Source organism: Ischnura elegans, chromosome 5 (genome assembly GCF_921293095.1).
Source record: "Ischnura elegans chromosome 5, ioIscEleg1.1, whole genome shotgun sequence".
NCBI lineage: Eukaryota > Metazoa > Arthropoda > Insecta > Odonata > Coenagrionidae > Ischnura > Ischnura elegans.
The window spans coordinates 30,753,665-30,775,609 of record NC_060250.1 but is presented as its reverse complement, the minus strand read 5'-3'; the positions used below and the strand labels follow the sequence as shown (position 1 = coordinate 30,775,609).

General features: G+C 39.6%; 1 protein-coding gene across 2 annotated transcripts in view; it reads left to right on the top strand.

Moving 5' to 3' along the window:
- The window catches only part of LOC124158652, a 911,695-nt gene that overhangs the window by 760,603 nt on the left and 129,147 nt on the right, over positions 1–21,945 (top strand). The gene's annotated exons all lie outside the window — the stretch shown is intronic.

Sequence of the window (21,945 nt, the reverse complement as noted above, 5' to 3'; positions counted from 1 at the left end):
TGCTAACATCGAGTTACCTTCTCGTCTCCTCTGCCAACTCCATCCACCGTCTTCGCAACGGAATGGAAACGCTTGCGAAGGAGGGGGTGGAAGAGGTCCCATGGGCCGTGCCTTATTCATGCGGAATGGTCATGGGGGGTGGGATATGGGTATGGAGGAGTGGAGGGGCTGGATGTGGAAGATAGCGTGGAGGAGACGGCACACGGGTGTCTACAGGGCAGGGAAGTCGTTGTAATGGGAGGTGGAGGGAATGAGTGGGAGGTCGGAGTAAAGGCGAGGCATAACACATGGCACGAGTTCCCGAGGAATGGGAAGCAAGTGGCACCCTGAGGAAGTCGACGGATCGAGTTAGTAAAAAAGATGGCGATTGCTATGGCCTCACTGCGGGAGATAGAGACGAGAAAAAGACGCGATAGACGAAGCGTAGAGGTAGGATGTGTCTACCGCGGTAGAAACCTGCATGTATGCCTGCCGCCTAGGGACCACATTTCTGTCTTTTTCATGGCAGCAGTGCAGAACGCTGCAACGCAATAATGTCATGCTTGCTATGCACATAATATTCTATAACATAGAAACAAGTCTGCCAGCTGTTAGTGCATGTCAACTCCTGGTATATCATTTATGAGTTATATGTGCCATAATGTACTCCATTAGCTTTATTTTTAACGTAAATTGTTCGGAAAATAAAACATTTTTCATTTTATTTATTTTCTTTCGGGATTGACACTAAAACTCTTAATTTTTTTGGCGATGCCTGGGTTTGATTTTTTCGTTTCGTGGAAATTATATTCAAACTGCGTTTTCGAGAAGAATATTTTATCTTTGGCACGTTGATTACCAAACGCTTAGCCCTGGTTTTTATATTAATATGTCATATTGATCCGAATATATTATGTTTTAAATTATTGATCGGGCAATCATGCCGCAAAGTTAGTGAGCCCTAACGCCGTATACTTAGAAAGTAATAAGTATACAAGTCAATTAGTGCAATGGATTCCAATTTTGGTCGGTTCTCCCTCAACGGTGCTATTGCAATTATTACATACAATCATAAGAGTCTGAAGCTATAATTTATGTTCAAGTTGATTAGCTATAAATCGTGATGTATTCAGCACAGTACATTAAGGTGCACATGCATGCCCGGTTACACCAACAAAAACAAACGCTCAATCGTAGAAATCGTGAAAATTGTGCTTCATAACAAAGATACCATATTCTTCACAATATACATTGAATTCAGTCCTGAGTGGTATGGATTACGTATTTAAAACGTGTGGCCCAACACACTAAAAATTTACTTGGGGAATAAACATTCAAAACTCAAATTTTTGGCAGGAGAAAGGAATAAAATGTCAGACAATGAATTTTCCTATACTAGAAAATGCCTGATTACTACAAACAAAAAACTAGAAAGTAAGGACCTCTTTCGCGATTGCATGTGCTAGTTTAAAAAAAGAGTATAGAATGGATGGAAATATGTAAAAGAGTGATATATTTGTAATTTAGGTTTACTGGAAGTAATTCAGGAAAGCCGCTATGAGCACAAAAAGTAAAGCATTCCCAATAGGTTTTAGGTTAATGGAAACTAGGTCAAGCAGATATCTATAAAAATTCAGTTGGCAATGAAAAACGGGCTAATGTCTGTTGTGTGTGTCAGATGTCACCAGTTGTAAAGAGAGACAATTTTATTTTATTTCTACCTCTAATAACAGATAAGGCGTTATTGGTTTTCCACTTGCCAATAATTAATATTTTTGCGGTTCTTATTCCGAAATGTAAATGTTTTAGTGCGTGTTATCCCGTCTTCACAACCTATTTTCAAATGATTTGCAGCAGAAAAAGAGCGGTCTTTGGTGGAACTATTCCCGTGTTTGATAATTGGTGGCGCCGATAATCTATGCGCTCGGATGTGTCGCTGAATTGTATCGTTGAAGGACGGCAATGACAACAGGTGGAGAGTTATGTCCGCGTCGAGGTCGAAATGCATATCTGCCCATCTGCGGGAACTGCGTGGAGATCTCGACGTCTGCCAGACCCATCACTGAGCCATCAGGCCAGGAATTACGCGCAAATTGAAAATATTTCGCCGGTGACGGCGCTGCTGTAATATTCCGATGCGGCAACGTTCGTATTCCCTTTGGATCCGTCCTGGGGCGAAATTAACGGGAGATGGCCATCAAGCCTGTGTGATTTATTGTCCTCTTTTCTCTGCTTGCTAATTTCATCCCATTTTTTAAATTGCGAATGGCCTCGATGCATTCATGAGTTTTAAAATGTTGCTCCATTCTTTTTCTGTTTCTATAAAAAAAACTCGCAGAGCCTAATTTCCCTCCAATTCAATGCTATTCCATTCGCTTATCGTCGAAACAGATAGATTTGTGCCATATTCCATTTCATTTAAAACGCGAGGGTGAGATATGTTAGTGATCACGCAGAATTTCTAAATAGAGTGATTGCCCACACGCCAAACCGCAAGAAGAAAAGCATCTCATTAAATTGCAAGGGAGTGCAATATGAGATGGAAAAGCAATCACTCTCATAATGAGCTTTCAGCACATTGCCTGGCGTGTTGCTGAAAGAAAACAATGCATTTTCAAATGAATGATGTTTTATCTGCGACCCTCGACGGACGTCGGTTCAATTGTTTCTCCTCATTTATTGCTTCGAAGTTGGATTGCAGGCCGTTTCGAATTCATGCCTCTGTATTCTCCTGATCTAGCGCGTGGAAGATTGCACGCCAAGGTCAAAGACCTGCTACGCGAAGCGGGACACGATACGTACCTCCTGCTTCGTTAAGTATCCTCCAGTCTCTGTGACACGTTTATCTCTCTTCTCATGCCAGTCCAATTCCATCCCTTGGCACGCTAAGAGCAAATTAAATGGTTGTACGGACAGAGCTGCAAAAAATCGTTCATTGGCGAGAGAAATTATGGTAATTACTTTTACGGCTGCGGTAGGTTTAATGTTTACTTCCTGATTTCCATATCGATTCTGTATTTCGTAGTTTTATAACATTTTATTTATCCCTTGATTTTAGTTGTGCGCTTTTGTAGCTAAATTCCTCGTTTGCAGCAGGATATTTTCGCCATTATTTGGCGAGACATGGCACAGTTTGTGCCATGCTGAGATATTAATTAGTTAGAAATGGAACAGCACATGACGTGGTTTTGTAGCTGTATTCCTCTTTTGTAGTTGGCCGAAGAGAGGTTTGGTGAAGCTATGCCATTTCTCTCCGAAAGTTATTTTAATTTTCGTTAAATTTATTTGCGTGAAACTATTAGTATTGAAATAAAATATCATGTGTCACTCATGCTGGCGATAGCTTTAAAGAGTGAAGTTAGTCTGCAATATAATTTTTTTTTACCTTTTACCATAATATCTAACCTTTTATGGTTCGAAATATTCCACCACTTCTACCTTAATGTTGATATTTTTCGTTCTGCCACAACCCTCTATAGGAATTGAATTGTTATATATTAAAAAAATGATTCCATTGGTAAATTGCGTTTAATCTCCATCCTAATAGGTATCGAAAAACTAAGACCAGCTACCTGTGTTTTAGTATAGTATTCCATAAACATTCATTTTATATTTTTCTGCCATTAGTTATTTGTGAGAAACAGATAAGCGCTATTTTTATTTCAGGATTTGTATATGCTTAAAATTATGCATAAGTTTTATCGTCAAATATTACCTTTATTTCATGCACCCTAATTTAGTGGATATACAACACGGTTATAAAAATATAGTTTTAAAGATGTGAACATTGTTTTTTTAGTATCTTACGTAGATTAGTCGGTAGTTTAACGTAATTCATGTAAAAGTTTATGCACATATAATTCATAAATATATTCTCCCCAATTTTCCAGACATTATCAGTACTGGGAGACATTCTCAAAGAACTTTGTGTCTTGATTGCTGCGAAATTTTCGTTATCAATTGTTTAAATCCTTTTTAATTATACCTTACCCTTAATTTTGGCCTTTGAACATATTTTTTTTACCTTTTTTTGCCTTCCTTATAGCCCACGACGATAAAATATTTTCTTAAACATTTTTTAGCCCAGAAAATCTCCATCTCGACCTATTCTAGACTTGAAATATTTCTCACCTATTTATTCAGTGATTCAATTACATTTTTCGTAATCATTAGTTTATCAGTATTCTTACCGCGAAGCTTGTTTTATTTTTCGCAAACTCCCCAAGTACTATTCAATTTTACTTTTTCCATTGATTTTCCACCATATTCTTTCTTTATTGCAAAGCGTATGTGGCTCGCAGACTGAAAAATGAAGTACAATTCTGTTGATGAATGGTTCTTCCACGTAACTCTGTAATTTATTCGACACCAAAAAAGAGTGGCTATTATGGAAATCCCATAAAGCATCTCTTTTTCTCCCTGTAATTGCTAATTTGACGTGAGTTATTGCATACCTACTTTATCTACATGCTGAATCGTTTAGCGTTGGAAATTGAGAGATGATTCTATGATTTGATCGGTGATATCAGAGCTCCCTTTTCTGTTACAACAATAAGTCTATCCATGTTCCATTGGATTCAGTGGAAATTGTGGACTCATAAAAGTTATTTTACAGAATGTACGTTTATATGCATGGGACAAAAAATTTTCGATGGCTGCACCATCCATAGCTTGCAGGAAAGAGGAAAAATAGATACATCAATGAACTTTAATGCGTTGCATGATTTCCAACTTTGAGCATGAGACCATACATTAATAGTAATCAGGAATTTTATGAATCAATTTTACTCCAATGCAATTCAAGTTTATTATTAAAAAATCGGCAGAGCCAAAAAAATGGGAATACTACCGCTTTATTTAGTTTTTATCTTTCTAGTATTCGTCCCAAATTCCTATAGATTTGTACTTCGATTAATTTCTAGTATTTTGTGATATTTTCAAAGGACCCGTCACCTTACACCGATTTCGCGGAGATTTCACGCCGCTGTACGTATTAGAACTCCACTGCAGGAACCAAGCATCTCTCTCCCAGATTTCGACCCGAGAGAGTACCTAAATCTCAGGTGCTGCAGAGGTAAAAATGGGAGCGCGTCGGAATGGATGCAGAGAGGGCGGGAGGGAGAAGGAAACAAGTGAGGGTCGGGCGCGCGGGAGACGAGGAAATGGGGCGCTTAATTGCGACAAAGCGGAGCGGAGGCGAAAGGACCAAGAGATGCGATTCGGGCGACAAAAGGACGGACGCCGAAAGGGAGGATGGGGTCACGTCGAGAAGCGGGGAGAGGGGTTGCTGAGAACACCTAACGCGGGAGAGGTTGAAGGTACGGAAATAGAGGTGGCATTTGTTTCAGAATGGAATCGGGGGGGAGGGGAGGCGCGGAAGAATGGAGAGGAGGGAAAGAATTAACTCGGGTGCGTTGTGGGGGAGAAGGCGAGGGAGGGAGGGAGGGAGGAAGGAATTAGATGGAGTGGCGGTGCAAATGAAGTGTCGGGACAGGTGCCCATGAGGACTGAGGGCTTCGGAGGCAGTGTGCAGCGCGGAGGGAAAAAGCAGGGTGTTGTGACGTAGAGGGTGGATTTTGGCAGCCGGGAAAGGACAAAGGGCAAACGTCGCCCTACTCGAGGGAGTGCGAAGAGTTTGCTAACCTTACTCGAGTATGAGATTTCTAGGTTAAAGGCAGGCACTGCAGAATCGAGAATACTTAAAAAGCCGTATCCCACCTGATGCGGGTACCGGAATTCGTCGTGAACATTCGATCACTTTGACTAGTGCAACAAGAGGCATCAGTCGGCCATCTCAGATAGGGAGATTCTTCTTGTCATATGGATGAAAGTGGATATTATTCACTACATAATTTGGTACTGATGTACTTATCAGGATAATCGAGTGCCTATCAGAGTACTAAAGTGCCTATCTGGATAGTCAGGTACCTCTGGGTAGCCGAGTTCCTAATAAGGGTACCAAAGTACCATTTCAAAACTGGAACACCTGTGTGCCATCTGTAGGTTTGACCCACCCAAACGTATGACCTACTGTTTGGGAAATGAAATTGGGGGACCTAGTGAGGAGTGCTCCAGAAGCTCTGGAGTTATGAAGGAATGGAGAATAGTGTGTTAATATGTATAAATACGTGGAGGGAGAGCATCCGAAAGTAAGACAATTGGCAATATATCATCATTATACTAAAGAAAGAGTAACAATAGACATGCTGAATGTAGAAGTCTCATAGAATTTTACTACTGACTGGTATTCGCAAGGCAAGAATAATGTCTATCGGTGGTTTCGAGGCAAAAAAATCACAACCATACGAATATATCACGGCATTTATGCAACGATTTTTGAACGCTTCCATGACATTTTAGTTACCTCTACGAATTCAACATAAGGTATTTAAGAATATACTTTAGGTTGACGAATTATAATATTCGTCTGTGTACTCGATGACTTGTTATAGCTCTTGAGTAACATATGGGGACTCGTATTCCGGACTCGAAGAAATGCGATACAATCCTATGGCAATGGTTGCGAGGGAGTTGAAGAGTCCGATAATTTTGTAGCCAAGAAGTTGTATTTTAGCAGCCGGAAACGACTAACGACAATTAAACATCCCCATCATTAAAAGAGGGGAACCTAGGAGTCAATTCCGATCGAGCATAGTTATTCGTTAAAGCTGTCAGCTGCTCGACAACATATATTATAAAATACATGAACGATCACACGAAGAGACAAATATCATGAATGCGTCTATAACCACTTTATGTCCTCGATGAATACATCGCAAGGAATCCAAATAAATTCCAAGTTGGGACTTATTATTCAACTAAAAATTCGTAATGCTTATCATATAATTCGTCTACCGTGAAATTTCCGAGTAAAAAGGGAAAAATATTCAAATTTTACTGATTTCTAAATGCTCATTCATGTTACTGGCCTCAATAATTATTATTAAAGACGTTGAGTCCAATAATTTACTGCATTAATTAAGAGAGAACAGCTTTTAACTTCGCCGCCATCTGAACATTTCATTTCTGCTCAAAACTTCTATGTGGTAACAGACATATTTACATTCAGCGTACTCGGTACCATAAGAAACAGCCTTTTACTTCCTTGTTGTACCAAATGCTTCTTGCATCACGTTTTTCTGGAATCTGTCTCAGACTCCGACATTATTATTCATAAATTCGTCTAGTTAGTCCTAGGATAGCTGATTGCACATTCGTGAAGATGTATGTGTTCCATCTGGGCACTGTAATAATTGTACTCTAGTATATTTTCCACTCTACATTGGTAATGACAGTAGATAGGGTGGGGTTCTAACGGGTTTGCCTGAATTGTTGAAGAAAGAATGAAAGGATGTCTTCGATTGCACTGCAGGGCGGGGTGCGGCTGAACCGTTGGAGCGGCACCCGAATGATAGCTGCGCTTCGGAGGGGAGCGGAAAATGGCTCTTCATCGTCTTTTCAATTTGGAGGAAAGAAACGAAGGAGGAATGCTACGATCGCTGCATTAGCTTAGCTTAGAAATATTGAATCATCTGCGTATCAGCGTCGCCCTAAAATAAAGAACACCTAAATCCTTAAGGGCGATTTATTACATTGCTATGCTACACAATTTCGATACTATGCGTCATATTACCGTGTGAAAGAAATTTACTATATTTATATAGCAGAGTATTTAAAGCTGCAATATTAATTTTAATATATTTTCTCCAATATTTTCCGCGTAGTTGTCTTCGAAGCGTGTTTTTTCTTGGCTGGATATTTTTTTTCTGGAAACCACCGACGTAAATTGTTAATGCCGAGGAAAATTGTACTAAAGGGCAAATTAAGATATGAATGAATATACACGTTTAGTGGTATTCGTTGATGGCTTCGGTAGTTTATTATTGTACTCTTTACGTGTTCTGACGAAACTTACATCTTGTTTAGCGGCATGAAAGGCAATGACAACTGGTTGAGAAGGCTTTGGAGGAATAGTGTAAAGTCTTGATTCATTATACCTACTCATCTTATCAATATTATGTGGTATCTCAATTTGTGAAAAAATCTATAATATACGAGTGTAGTTAATGCTACAATATTTCTTTTATTATATTTGGCCCTATATTTTCCACGTGTTTTTTTTCGAGAGGTTTCCTTTGATTGATGGCTTCCGTAGTTGGTTGTTGTACTCTTTACGGTTTCTGACTAAAAATTTCATCTTTTTTAGCGGCATGAGTGGGAGAGGCGAGTGGATGAGAACGTTATGGAGGGATGGTATAAAGTTTTTATTGATTATACCCACTGATATTATTGTTCCCCTCGATTTTCTATGTTGCTCGCCCAATATATATTTTTGATGAACATTGTTTGGACTCAAGTGTGCTCGATTGTCGATGAATGAGGTACAGACTGTGAGACGTAGCACTATCACCTGACCACTGTGGTCAGGAGCTCAAGATAAGAGACTACGGGGCAGATAGTGTTGTGTTGATCTCAGGGGAGGCAGGAGGCATCAGTCTCTTGATACTTCTGTTTGTAACCTCGGAAATGCCTTTATTTAATTTCGTGAAATGGAATTCGTGTCCTTTATCAACCACAACTCACACAGTCCATTTATTTATATTTGTGCTCCGGAACACAGATTTTTAATTATTGTGCAGAAACGTTTCTCGGATTTTCCACCGGTTGATGTTTTCCATGTCTCCCGAAGTTTCGAGCAGCGACTTGCTGTTCATCCTCAGGGGATCTTCCGAATGCCGTTCTTCAAAATTTGACAAATATACATACATGCCATCCATCGTCAGGTGTAACCTGATTGGTTCACTCGTGTTGTGCTTTACCCGCTATTTGGTCTCGAAGCATTGCTGATGGATGAGCAGCAGGTCGCTGCGCGAAACGTCGGGAGACATAGAAAACATCAACCGGTGGAAAACCCGATAAACTTTTTTCCACCTGATACGCCGGGAAAAACTAAGATCATACATCCTTAATTATTTGTTTATGATAAGATTATTTGGATTAGAAATTCACACCTATTTTTAAACTCATGTCTATGCCTATATTCATTGCCGAGTGCCTTTATGGGTCGTTTAATGATTTCCGGTGTTTCTGCATTAGGCTCAAGATGTCATATGCTTTTACTCTGTCATGCGGTCATATGCTTTTACCCTGTGATCCCTTATGGTTGCTCCTCAATCAAAAATGCTGAAATATGCTGAGGCAAAGCGGTGTAATGGTGACATTTTCCTCGTTGCTAAATTGTCCTGGCATTCAATTTGTCGCGGGTTATGCGGGGAAATGTGTAAAAACGAAGCTGACACACGCTCTTTAACGATTCCAGTCCCGAATCGTGGGAAATCCCATTAAATATCCCGCACATCTCGGTTCTCTGCCGTGCAGCTGCTAATGCACTGCGATTAGCGCGCTGGAAAAGAGACGGGAGAAAAAATGAAAGGATGCTGTTTGCTCGCGCGAAAGAAAATAAAGATCGCCATGCGCGCATTGTTCTCTCAGAAAGGTTGAAATTATTCTCAGGTATGGGGGCCAGTTTCCAGGTCGAACACGTCTCTCTTTGAGAGAGAAATATCACTGGAGACAAGGAGAGATGGCGAAGAGGTGGTATATTTGGGAAGTTTTTCTACTGCAGCGTATTTTAGGAGAAACTGGAGGGGAATTGGCAATTGCTATCCTAGACAGAATTTACCATTAAAGTCAGTATTATTTAAGAATTCACTCTGAGATAAAACATCGACTAGTGGTGGTAGGATTATTTGTGGAGATGGAAGCACTGAGTGAAGGGTCTTCTTATACGTTGTCATAGTACCTGCTGATTATGTTATATAATTCTGAATGATGATGCTTATCCATGTGATGGTATCCTCGATTTTCCTGGTTTTCTTTTTCTAAATACCTCATCTTCTGTCGAAACTAGAAACTGAAACAACGGTACGGAACAATTGTCGTTATAGCACTATGTATTTTACTTTTTCAGGGTCAAATTCATAAATGCCATGTATCATGTTTCTAATTTAATTTAGGTATTGTTTAAAAATACCAAAGCATTGGGTACCGCAAGCTCCTTCTATCATTATGATATTTGAAGACGTATGGTAATCACACTAAGCACAATGTATTTTTCATCGTAAGAGCAAAAACATATTGAATCACTAGAATTAATTTTAAATGTGATGATGTAAACCTTCTTGCTTTGGGGTAGTCAATAGAAGAATCCCGTAGTCCTGAAGTAGCTATAAGTCAAAATCACCTACCATTTTAGCAAAGCCAATAAAAATTAAACTTCTATTATAGCTAGTCCGAAAAATAAGTTACTCGTACAATTCGATTTCAACTATATTTTCGTCTGAAATATTTTCCCTTTTTAATGAGAGAGATTTTATCATTAGTCATCATCATCACATGAATAAACTTGGAGATTATATAGCTATAGATATGGATTGGGTAGCTATAGCCATACTACATCTACAAATCTTCCTCTGAATGACGTAACACGAGGTACTCGGGTATCTCCTGTTTCGCCTATTGTTTAATTTTTCTCGACTGGTTTGAATCACAGATATCACAGACATTTTCCTGTTTCTGCCCTCAAACGGAATGTACTTACATATATTTTAAATAATTTACCAATATTCATCAGCCACCCGAGGTGGTTAATCTTTAAATCATCTTCAAACTATTGAAGAATTTAATGACTCAAGCATTAGTATTCTGCCTTGTATCAACCTCCGGGCATGGACAGGGGTACCTCTTTTTCTCAACGAATCTTTTTCGTTTATTTTTCTGCTGAGTAGTCGACTCTTGGGAAAGAATGGAGAGGGTAGGGCTGCAATTGGAAAGATTCGAAGAGATTCCAACCTCTGGAATTAGGAGATCCGAAAGAGGGAAGGGGCTTTTATTTATCGCTTGCGATCGGGAAATCGGATAATAATGGGTTTCTTCCCGCTCCGTTCGTGCCCTTTGTCGCATGCGACCCGTCGAAATGGTCGCCCATTTAAAACTTAAAGAAAGATAAACACGCCGTGCCGTTGCATCGGAATGGAATTGGATGGGAAGGGATTGCGGGTAGTAGGTGGGAATCCGCGTCGATAAAAAGCGTTTTGTTAATCGGGCATTGATTTTCGTTTTCTCAGCTGCTGCTCGCGGGGTAACTTATTTGAAATGGAAGCTGGGTTTTTTAAAAGGAGTTTCAACCGCGAATGAACAACTCAAATAAAATACTTTTCACAGTATTACTTTTAAGAAAACGTTTTTCTTTCGCTGAGGACATCTATTGGAGTTAAAGAAAAGTACAGAGAAAATGAAATTGGACTTCCATAAAGTAACACAGCCTTGAGGATGGGATACGAGTCATCTCCCGAAACGTCGGCTTATATAAAAGCATTAACCTGGCTGAGAACCCGAGAAATATTCGTCAGTACACAGATCGTGGGCTATGCAATTCTTATACTGCTAAACAAATGCGTTTTCAAGCTTCATGAGCCCACTCTAGATTCATTTCAATGTGGCTAACTTTCTTTACATTCAGACACAGTATTTATCGGTAAATAACTAAATTGTAGGACGGTGACGTGCCTAGGTTTAATTTTTATCAAGATCCTTATGGTCGAATGATCTTTATGTCTTAATTTGGCCACTACGAAATTTATTTTCTGTCGTCAATAGTTTCCCCTCTTATCCAACTTTTGCGTTATGACATCGTACAATAACTTTCAGTTTTCGACAATTATTGATTGTTGATCATATAGTCAATCAGTAATTTGACAGTTATTGATTGACAAGTATATTTGCATCTACCCGGGTTTCGTCTGTTATTACATCTTTTGGTTTGTTTTATATATTCACCTGATTTATTCCTGATGATGCCATAACAGTGGGTAACCTGGGTGGGTATAATAGAAATTATAACTATGGAACACAATATAAAGTTATTTTATCACCTCATTTGTCATCTTATTGTATTCAGCATTCTTACTATTCTTTGACCGGCATCACCGTAAGTATATTTGTAAAACTTTTATAATTCATACTTCCGGTAATTGTGTGCCAAAACTCAGTTTTCTCATTGTCGATAAATTAATTGCAATTAGAAGAGTAAATGTTGGAACCAGTATCGAAATAACATCTATTTCGTTTCTTAGCGGAATCTTAGTTTAGTTCCGTAGGTCGTTGCTTCTTTATAGGGGTGAACCTCTGGGCTTGGGCATCCATTAAAGCACCATCGGTGGCTAGAGCGTATCGCCCTGTCCATCGTCCCTCTCGTATGCTAAGCGGAGCCCCTCGGCGTGGCACATGGGATGCGAGACTTCGAATCATTAAGCGATAAGCGCGCTACGGCCTAGTTTACCCTCGGCGCCATTGCATTGCATCGTATTCTATCCGTCACCTTATCTAACTAACGATAGCTTTCAGAGTATTTGCCTCAAGGTTCTCTTAAGTGCTACAGATGAAATGGATAGGCATATTAATTACAGGTTATCGTAACTGGCCACGGACTAATGAAGTGAATTTAGTGGCCCTTGGGCCCTACAATACACCTGCGCTTCTGCCATGCATTTACACATGATATCGCCACTCATTTAATGTTATTTTACATCCTAAAAACTATGGAATATGAATAAAAATTCACTAAAAATGTATTCACAAAATTAACCTCACTATACTTTTGATGAATGAAATCAAAGTTAATGCATTCGTGTTAATTCACCACAACTTCTGCAAGCACTTGATACCACTCTCATATTTCGTACAATGAAGGCGCATGATAGAGCTCTTTTGTTTTACTCCTTTGTATCATTCCTTATATCAATTCTTGATATCTTCACGATACTTCCCTCGATTGGGCCTGTCAAGAACAAATCTCAGAACAAACTTTCAGTTACGAGTAGCTTTGAGTGCCCTGTCGTGAAAGCAGTAGCTTGAACCGGAGAAGCGCCCATCCTTGATTGTTTAGTTGACAGGACAGTAGTGAACAAAATTAAAGGATTATCCAGAAAATATTTCGGTTGAAGTGAATTTGGTGAGCTGGTATCCTGTAGGGGTGGGCAGAGTTACTCGACGGGAGACTTCTTATTGTTTGGGACATGTCAATGAGAGAGACTTATATTGTTACGCTCGGTTAGACCGGGTCCCCAAGAATCGGAATACCAACCCCTTAAGACAGTGATCCCATCGAATTCTCGTAACCAAATAACGAAACTCGAACGTATTTAGTTAGAAGATAAAGTTTCCAGCGTAAATCTTTGGAAATATTTGGTATTTAACATAATGAAAGCACTTTTCTATTTCCACAGTTCTTTATTTCTACTTACCCAGTTTAGGCACGTGATGCCATTTTCAAGATAAATGCTGATGATTAATGAAGATCAAGATGAAATAAAGAAGTGTGGAAAAAAGGGGTTTCATCATGCTAAATGCGTATTTAGTTATGTCAAGTCTAAGAGCCTAACCTAATCCAATCCAGCTCCTATAGAGTCCTAGTACACCAAGAAAGATAGGTATTTTTATGCTTTGTTAATTCTCCGCGGTTTTTTGGCATGACGAAGCAAAACTTTAAATCGTATCACGGAGAGCAATCGTACCATTCCGTCAACAATCTCATCCCCTTTACAATTTTATTCACCTCCCCGTTCGCACCCACTGGTCTGCCATTCGGTTCTAGAAGAAACAAGGGTGGGTTGCAAGTTTTCGAAGGGATGGTTAGAGGGATGGGAAGATCGGAATGGCATCAGCGATGGCACAAGGTCTTCGGGAGGGTGGGACCAAGAGGTATTTTTATTTCATCGCGTGTGGAGGCCTACGGGGGTAAGATATTTGGTGATACTCGGTGCTCCGGATGCAGAGAGATACGGTTGATATTCTTTCTTCCAGTTGAGGGGACGGAGGGAGATTTTTGCTGCAGGGCCGTTTCGAAATGTGGAGGGGAGGACGAGGGATATTTTTCGATTCCCTGCCGCGCCGACAATTTTTCTCCCTTTCTTAACAACGCACCCCCCTGTTTTCCGTCTCATTCCCTTCTCTGTCTTCCTATCAGTTCTCTCTTTCCTCGTCTCCATCGCATACTCTCATTTTCCTCTCTGGGTCCCCTTTATCCCTTGCCTGTCCTCTTAAATTTTCTGCATCCCTTCGAGATCATCATAGTTGATCCTCATAATGATCCCTCATCTTTTTCATGTAGACCATTAATATTTAATCTTTTCGTTCATGTTGATGCCTCTCTCTGGATATTGATTTCATTTTTCATCGTCTCAATAATTGCCCCCCATCTCTCTCACGCGAGAACCGTTGACCCATGTTACCTGTGTTCGATAGAAATATTGAGGCAAAAAGTGGCAGTATTTTTTTCGTGCATTTCACCCACTCCAGCTACAGACCGTTGAAATAGTTACATTAGTGGTAATGATGCCTGTGCAGCTGTTATAAATTTGTGATAAGCGATTTAATAAACAGAGGGGAATATCCAGTAAAGAATAAATTTAAACCTGCTCCTCTACTAATTCTATTGGCCTTCCTTTAATCTGATCGCATATTGCTGTGTCCAAATTAATTTTCTTTCGTCATAATTCGGTTTCATAATACCGGAATTTTTCCTCCAAGCGCTGCTAGATTTATACATGTTGCATTATTTTCCTGTAAATTTCATGATTCGGTATTTTTTTATAAAATACTGTGTGATTAAATATTTTCCGTTACTGATTCTCCATGATTCCAAGATTTCCAGTGAGTGAAAGGTTAGTAGTCTTCTGTTGAAAGCATTGAATGCTGATTTGTTATCCAATCATTGAAATTCAGATAAATAGAAAATTAATGTTTCTATGAGGAAATATCAATACCCTGGTCATGGAAAATGATTTTTACTCCGTAAAATATTCCACACGTTTCGTGCACTATTCCATGATTATGTCGGTGAATAGTAATAAATTGATTCTTCTCGAAAAGATATGTAGAAATTAATATATTAATATTTGGGGATGCAAATTATTTCCCTTAAATCCGTTTATGTTTTTAGTTAGATTTATTTTTATAGTTTAAGGGTGAGTTGAGCTGTTTCAAGGGTGAATTTTCTCCAGGTTATTCTTTCAATTTTTTTAATCTAAGCAAATGGGGTGGAAATTTTGTACTGTTTAGATATTTTACGTGTTGATTAGAACGTCATGCTTCATTGATATACAGCATCCAATACCTTTGCGGAATCTATACTCGAGGACTTCCAATCAATTGCTAAACGCCTATTTTCTTAATAGTGGGTATATTTAATTTGTTAGTTTTTCGTTAGTTTCGAAAGTTTTATGATTATGACAGGTTTGAGGATGAGAGGCGGTCTATCTCCAATTTTATTTCATGTATTCTAATTTTATAGAAAACATTAAGAGGGAAAATGATAATTTTGATTTCGGAGGTGTTATAAATTATAATGAATGGGAGAAGAATTTCATTTTTAGAATATGCAGATGAATGTGTTATCATTGGCAAATAAAAGGCAGAAATAAGAGAAGTAATGCAATTAGTAGAAGCAGTAGCAAGAAAAGCGGTATTGTCGGTCAAGCTTTCAAAAACTGAATATTTAATTATTAGAAGGGGAATAAATCATGATAGAAATATTACAATTTGCAATAGCTACTACAAGAGAGTAATAGAAGTTAAATATCTAGGTACCATTTTGACCGAAAACTCCTCGAGTAACACAAAAATAAAAGCCGGACCGCGAGCAGCAAACAGCAGCCTCTATAGAAGTAATAAAATACTAAGCTCAAGATGAGTTTCCCGTGAATTTAAAATAAAGTCATACAAAATACTGATCTGTCCCGTACTTTCGTATGGATGCCAATCATGGAGCACACGGAACATACACCTGAATCGATTAGCAATATTTGAAAGAAGAGTGCTTAGGAAGGATGTTGGCCAATTCCTTGATTTGAAAACAGGAGAATGGAGAAGATGACCAGATGAAGAATTATCTGTATCAAGAACCGAATCTTATTGGAGTGTGAAGGAGTGGGAGATTGGAATGGGCCGGACACGTGGTTGAAATGAGTGGGGAAAGATTTACTAAGATAACGAATGGATTTACTTAGAAGACTATGGATATGACAATAGAAGGACGGAGACCAATGGGAAGACATTGCAAGAGATGGTTAGATGGAGCAAGAGAAGAGTTGCAACAGCTGGTTGCAACCTGGCCGAACTTGGGGAACGCAGCAGAGGACCGAGGAGAATGGAAACCTTCAGTTGTATCATCGCGCGGTCCTCTAGGCCTGATCGCGTAAATTAAAGTAGTACTTCAGGTGTACTTAACGCCAAGAATGTTACGAAAGAGGATCCTCAGGTCGGCCCGTAAATGTGTCGTCACCACCGCGAATTTGAATGGGTTTACAAAAGTCGCCACTTGTGTCGCTGACGGACAAATTCATCCGAGTTTCACGAGGAAATAAGGTATATTTAGGGGTATTAAACGAAGTTTACACACATTTGACGTGATCTAACAAATTCATTGCTTTTCATTGCTATTCCTCGCAATGACTAAAATTATACTAAAAAATATTGGAAAGAAGTGGATCGCATTGCACTATCTCCGCGCCGCGGGCATTTTTGAAAACCGATTAAAATGCGGCCCAAGTGGCAACAGAAATCAGCCTTTTATGGGATGCAATTGGGCCTCCTTTATGTTTTCCTCTTGCAACAAGCCCTCTAGTAAAAATTATCCTCGCGAAATTGAAATTCGGTGGAACAAAAGAGCTAAAATTCGGGATTTTTGACCCCACTCCCACTTCGAATATTCCGCTCTCCACATCAGCCCAATACAGCGCAACTAGCGACGGAGGAGTCGCAACGATCCCTCGGCTTCCCCACGCTTTCTTTCCAAACCCCGCTAATCATTACGTATTCCACATAGCCTTTCCTATAACTTCCTTCCCTACTCCCCCAACTCTCAATGCTTTCCTAATCGTCCTTGTCAGTTTTTTTTTCCAAGTGAACAGCAAACGCTCCTACGCTTTGCTTTCCGCAGCCATCGCCTGAACGCGAAGAACAAAGAAAATGCCCGCGGTGCGCGGCGAACTCCTCGCTTCGTTTTCAATTATTCATGCGTTCTCGCTTTGCTCGTCCACGGCCCCCCCTGTATATAAACGGGATCGATGCCTCGGGAGTCCGTAGGAAATAAGTCGGTTATAGCCTTTTATATGTTTTGTTCGTCCTTATGCACCGCCGTCACGGCGAACGAACCGCAATTTCATTTTTACTAACAGTTGTCGGATTGTTCCACGGTTTGTAGGATAAAAAACCAGTGGAGTCGAAGTGAAGGATGTTCTCCCATTCAGTGATTCCCCTTTACTCGGTAAAGAAAAATATTGTTTTCTTTTTTTAAGGATCGCGCGCCTTTTTTCCTCCCCCATGTCGGCTCGCAAAAAATCATTTTGTTGGCCTTCCGGGAAAAAAATGGATAAACCCGTAAACTCCCATATGACTTGCACATTCTGCTTAACTGCAACCTTTCCCATCCTTCTCTCTCTCTCTCTGCAAAGTGCAGTAACACCTTCGAAAACCTCCCCCATCCACTCAGTTGTTGCCCCATCAACTTCATTTTAGACAGACGTACTCCATGCATCGCCCTATTTTGATATAGACTCGCCTATCAAATGGTCAAACTCAGGTGGTTACCCTGCAGTAACTATATTTTCTCTTGCTTTTCTTTCGTGGTCAGTCATGCATATTTTACTTCTAACGAGTCGTCCTGTTGCAGTCTTGCTACTACAACCAGTAGATATTATAGTCATTTATTGTTTACGCGATTGGGTGCATTCCAATACGCACTTCCAACTGTAAGCTATTCAAAGTATATCATGTAAGTCTAAAGCGGGTAAATTATATCTAAAGGAGGATCTACTGAGTAATTAATTATAATAATTTTGATTATATTTCCAATATACTTTTCCCTCTGTCCGTCATCGACAAAACAATAAAAATTAGGTTTCTTATCTCATCTTTTCTGGAAATTGTGTTTGAAAATCTACACGTTTGCATAAAATCCTATTATGAAGCTTTTCTAGACTGAGGTAAAACATAATTACGACTGGAATAAAAATAATGATGCAATTAAAGTCAATACACGTCAGTTCGATACGATAATGGTGTTGAAATAAAGTCAAGAGTGTTTAGTTAGAATAGGTAAGCATTGAATTTTCCCAAATCCCCTATATCCTTATTTGGCTCTGTAATATCGATGTAAATCAACTTCGAAAGTATACTTTTTTAAACCAAGGTATGCGAAAATTATTTCCTCGGTATCGATAGAATGTTCCTCACGGCAATGAAGAAGTAGCCATGCATGGGTCATTAGCCTATTGTGGTGACAACTGTCAAATGAGTTATCATTTCAACGTCCTAGGAACTACGACTGAAAAAGTGTTCTCCCACGGCTCTCAATGCTGGTTCGGATTCCAATCAAATCCCTTATCTGTCCGCATAGTCGGATTTAAATCCGATCCCTTAGAATGGAAAGTTCATTTCATGCTCACCATTTTATCCCTTCCCTTTTTTGGAATTGCTTACTTTCAATTTCAATAATAAGAGACAAAACACATTAATGATTTTTTTATTAAGATACTTTCGGTAATTTACACTTAGACCCTAGCGGTCGTCTTTATATCTTGCGATTTATGAGTCCAAAAAGGAGAATTGTAGCTAAGTTTCATTCACTTTGTCTGGCATGAGAAGGCATTTTCCTGGTTGGGTATGGAAACGCACTTTTGGCTCTCAGGACAATTCCGCAGGTCTCTACGCCATCTACGCAATTTTCTTGCTATGGTAATATGGTTTTGCAGTGCCTCAGATGGCAGAGGTCTGAGGTTTGATTCCTGCTCTAGGGGTATTTATTCCTATGCATATGGCTTGGAATGTAGAATATGAATTTCATCGCCCTTTATGCGTTTGGTTCAAAATGTACAATTTTTGCTCACCAAAAGACAAATTTTACTTGCAATGGTTTACAGCGCACCTTATTGACACCAATGGCATTTTATCCTCATTGATGTGTTTATAAAGTTAAGTTGCAGGTGATTGTTCCTCCCTTCGATGTGAGATTAAGGCGCTGAGGCCGTTTTACTACTCCTCTTGAGATTCTCTTCAACTAGTATACGTTGTTATGCTTGCTCAGTGAGCTATACCTTTCGTTTCACTAACTTAATTCTATACCCCTCGGTAGATAACTCCCATCCATCATCCCAGCAACCCCAAACTCTCGCTCCAAACATTTTCTCTGCCCGAATAACCTTATCTAAATTCTTAAGCATTCCACTATTCCTTCCATTCTCGTTTTTTCTTCGGTATAAAAACTCTCAAGTACTCCATTCCACACCATTCATATTTGCTCAACGCTTACTCCGTGAAAAACGAGCTAATTTATCCCCTTGATGATTGTTTCCATTTATGACCCTATCCAAAGAACTCGGATACAGTTGAGGCTCAAAATAACTCAAGCAGATGAGTAAGAGAAATCAAGTACTCGACCGATGGGAAGAACATTATTGTTTGATTGTAGGTAAATACTACTTGTTTTTTTGTTGGGGCTAAATGTCAGCTTGGATATGGATGTCTGTAGTAGTCATAGAGTGAAGGGAAGCTATTTTAACAACTTAATAATAATTTTCCTATTTGAAAGGTTTCGCACTACCCGAGAGACGGAAAAAAATACCCGTGAAATTTTTTGGCGCTGAATTTTGCTACAATTTTCTTTTTTGTCTCCATTTATCGGCAACTTGCCCTAACGGCTATTCTTAACGATAATCCATCCAGAACTAAAACCTGGCGTCTTCACGCCAACTTTCCATCTGAAATTGGTCTTAAAGGTTTTTAATTCAATTAAAGTTACTAGGTGTAATAAGAAATTAATCATTTGTCCTTTCTTCAGTTTTATTTATTAATAGCTAAATTTATGTTGCTACTTCACTTGAAAAAAGAGCACGTAAAATTTGACCAACACAACATAACATAACAAAATCTGGAGCTCGAGGTGGCGTTAACAGCTACTCCTGTAAAGGAACTACACTCAACCATTTCCTAAGCTTTGAAAAAAATACGTACAAACGTAATTCTGAATGTAAATACGTGGCAAATTTTACGGAAAAAGAATGGGAATTCGCCAACCAAAACACGCTTATTCTAGAACCAGAATGAAAATTATTCCAATTTGCTCTACGTAGGAATCAAATTCTTTGTTTAGTCAAACCCTTCGAAAAGAAATTTCTTAAATTTACAACTTGTTAGAACCTGTGATTTTATTTTATCAAGTCCTTGGGAAAGACCGATTAAGAACTTAGAATGAGCAATCGGAAAGGCAAATGTGTCGAAATAATACTTAAAAAGTGTCCACCCCGACTTATCCCTCCTAACATAGTAGCCAACTCAACCTCCCAATTTTCCCCAAATTTGTACCCCTCCTAATTTTCACCGCAAACGATTCTCGGGCGCGCCGTCGTATTTCTTCCCACCCCTCTGGACCCCCCTACGTCGCTGTTTCTTTCGCCTCTCTCTCCCCTCCATCCCCCTACTCCCATTTCAACCCCGAAGGTCCTCGACGCCTATCTTTCTACCCTCCCTTACCCTATTTAAGAGCCTTCGCTAAGCGTGCGCGGCGGTAAAGGGTGATTGATAGCTTCGGGGCAAGGAGAAGAGAAAAAAAAGGAGAGAGGTAAAGCAGTTTGGAGAGAGAGAGAGTATGCGGATACCCTTCGCCCATGTAGCGCCCCCTTCCTCTTCAAAATCCCCTCCCTCCCCTCCAGCAACCCTGTAGCTCAGGATATGTGTTGGCGCGCGCGGGTGGAGGCGAAGAAGAAGAAGAGGGGAAGGGAATGCGTCCCATAAGGGTCGTATCGTTCGCTGGATGGGAAGGAGTTCGGGGGAGAACCCTTTTGGTCGTCCTACGCTGGCGGAAGTGGGGGAGGCGTCGGAGGATGGTAGGCATATAAGGGAAAGGGATGCTCGGCATCGCCTCCCAGATGCACAATTGAACCGGGGGAGGTTTTTTTATTTTATTTTTGGGACAGCGAGGGAAAATGTGGGGGGATAGAAGCGGTGGTGGAAAGAGTGTTCTCTTCGGGCCGCAGGGGAAAAAAAGACCCGGGCCAAAACGTAAACCTTTTATGAAATCACTGACACGCTCCGATAAAGTTGGAAAGTGCTTATATGGGGACCTTCGCGAAGACTTTGATTAAATATAAAAAATGGAGGGGGAAAAAATCTCACTCGAGTGTGTGTGGCGGTGAGGGAGAATAATCCGAAAGTGATTCTTCTGACGGAGTAATTCCGATTCGTTGTCATCGACGACTGTTTCTTTTTTTACTTCTTCTTCTTTTCAAATGGGTGAAGTTTGATGCTGCAGACAGCTGCGGGTAATATCTCGATAAAGAGGAATGGTTCGGGAATCGGTGTGATGGGCCTCTCGTTTAGAAGCGGCTTATTGAGTTATAAAAGTTCGGCCTTCATCCGCTCAAAAATACAAAACGATGCAAAGTTATGATGCTCCTTCGTTATGAGCGGCGTTTTTTTGAAAAGAACTGTTGTTAATGTGATGGTGAGAGGTGATGGGTGAATGTTGGGTAAAAATCAACTCGTGAATTTGACTGATTTCTTTCCTCGGTCTCTCAATTTTAGCTCCAAATGCTATTTTAAAGATTTATCCGTATCTGGTTTTCATAAATGTTTTCATAGATTATAATGCTGAATTATTCAATAAATCGAAAATAATTAATTTATTCTTTGCAGAAAATCCACATGGTTAATTATTATCCTATGTATTTCCTTTATAAATGTACTTATGCATAAATAGAGTATTTTGTATGTGTTGGCAGCAAGACTTTACTGAGCATTCATCGTATGTTATTACTTTTAAATATGTCTGATCCGCAGTTCAGAGGAAAAATCATGGATGTTTGAAAATTAATTTAGTTTATTTAGACTTTTTCAATGTTTTTATTTTGC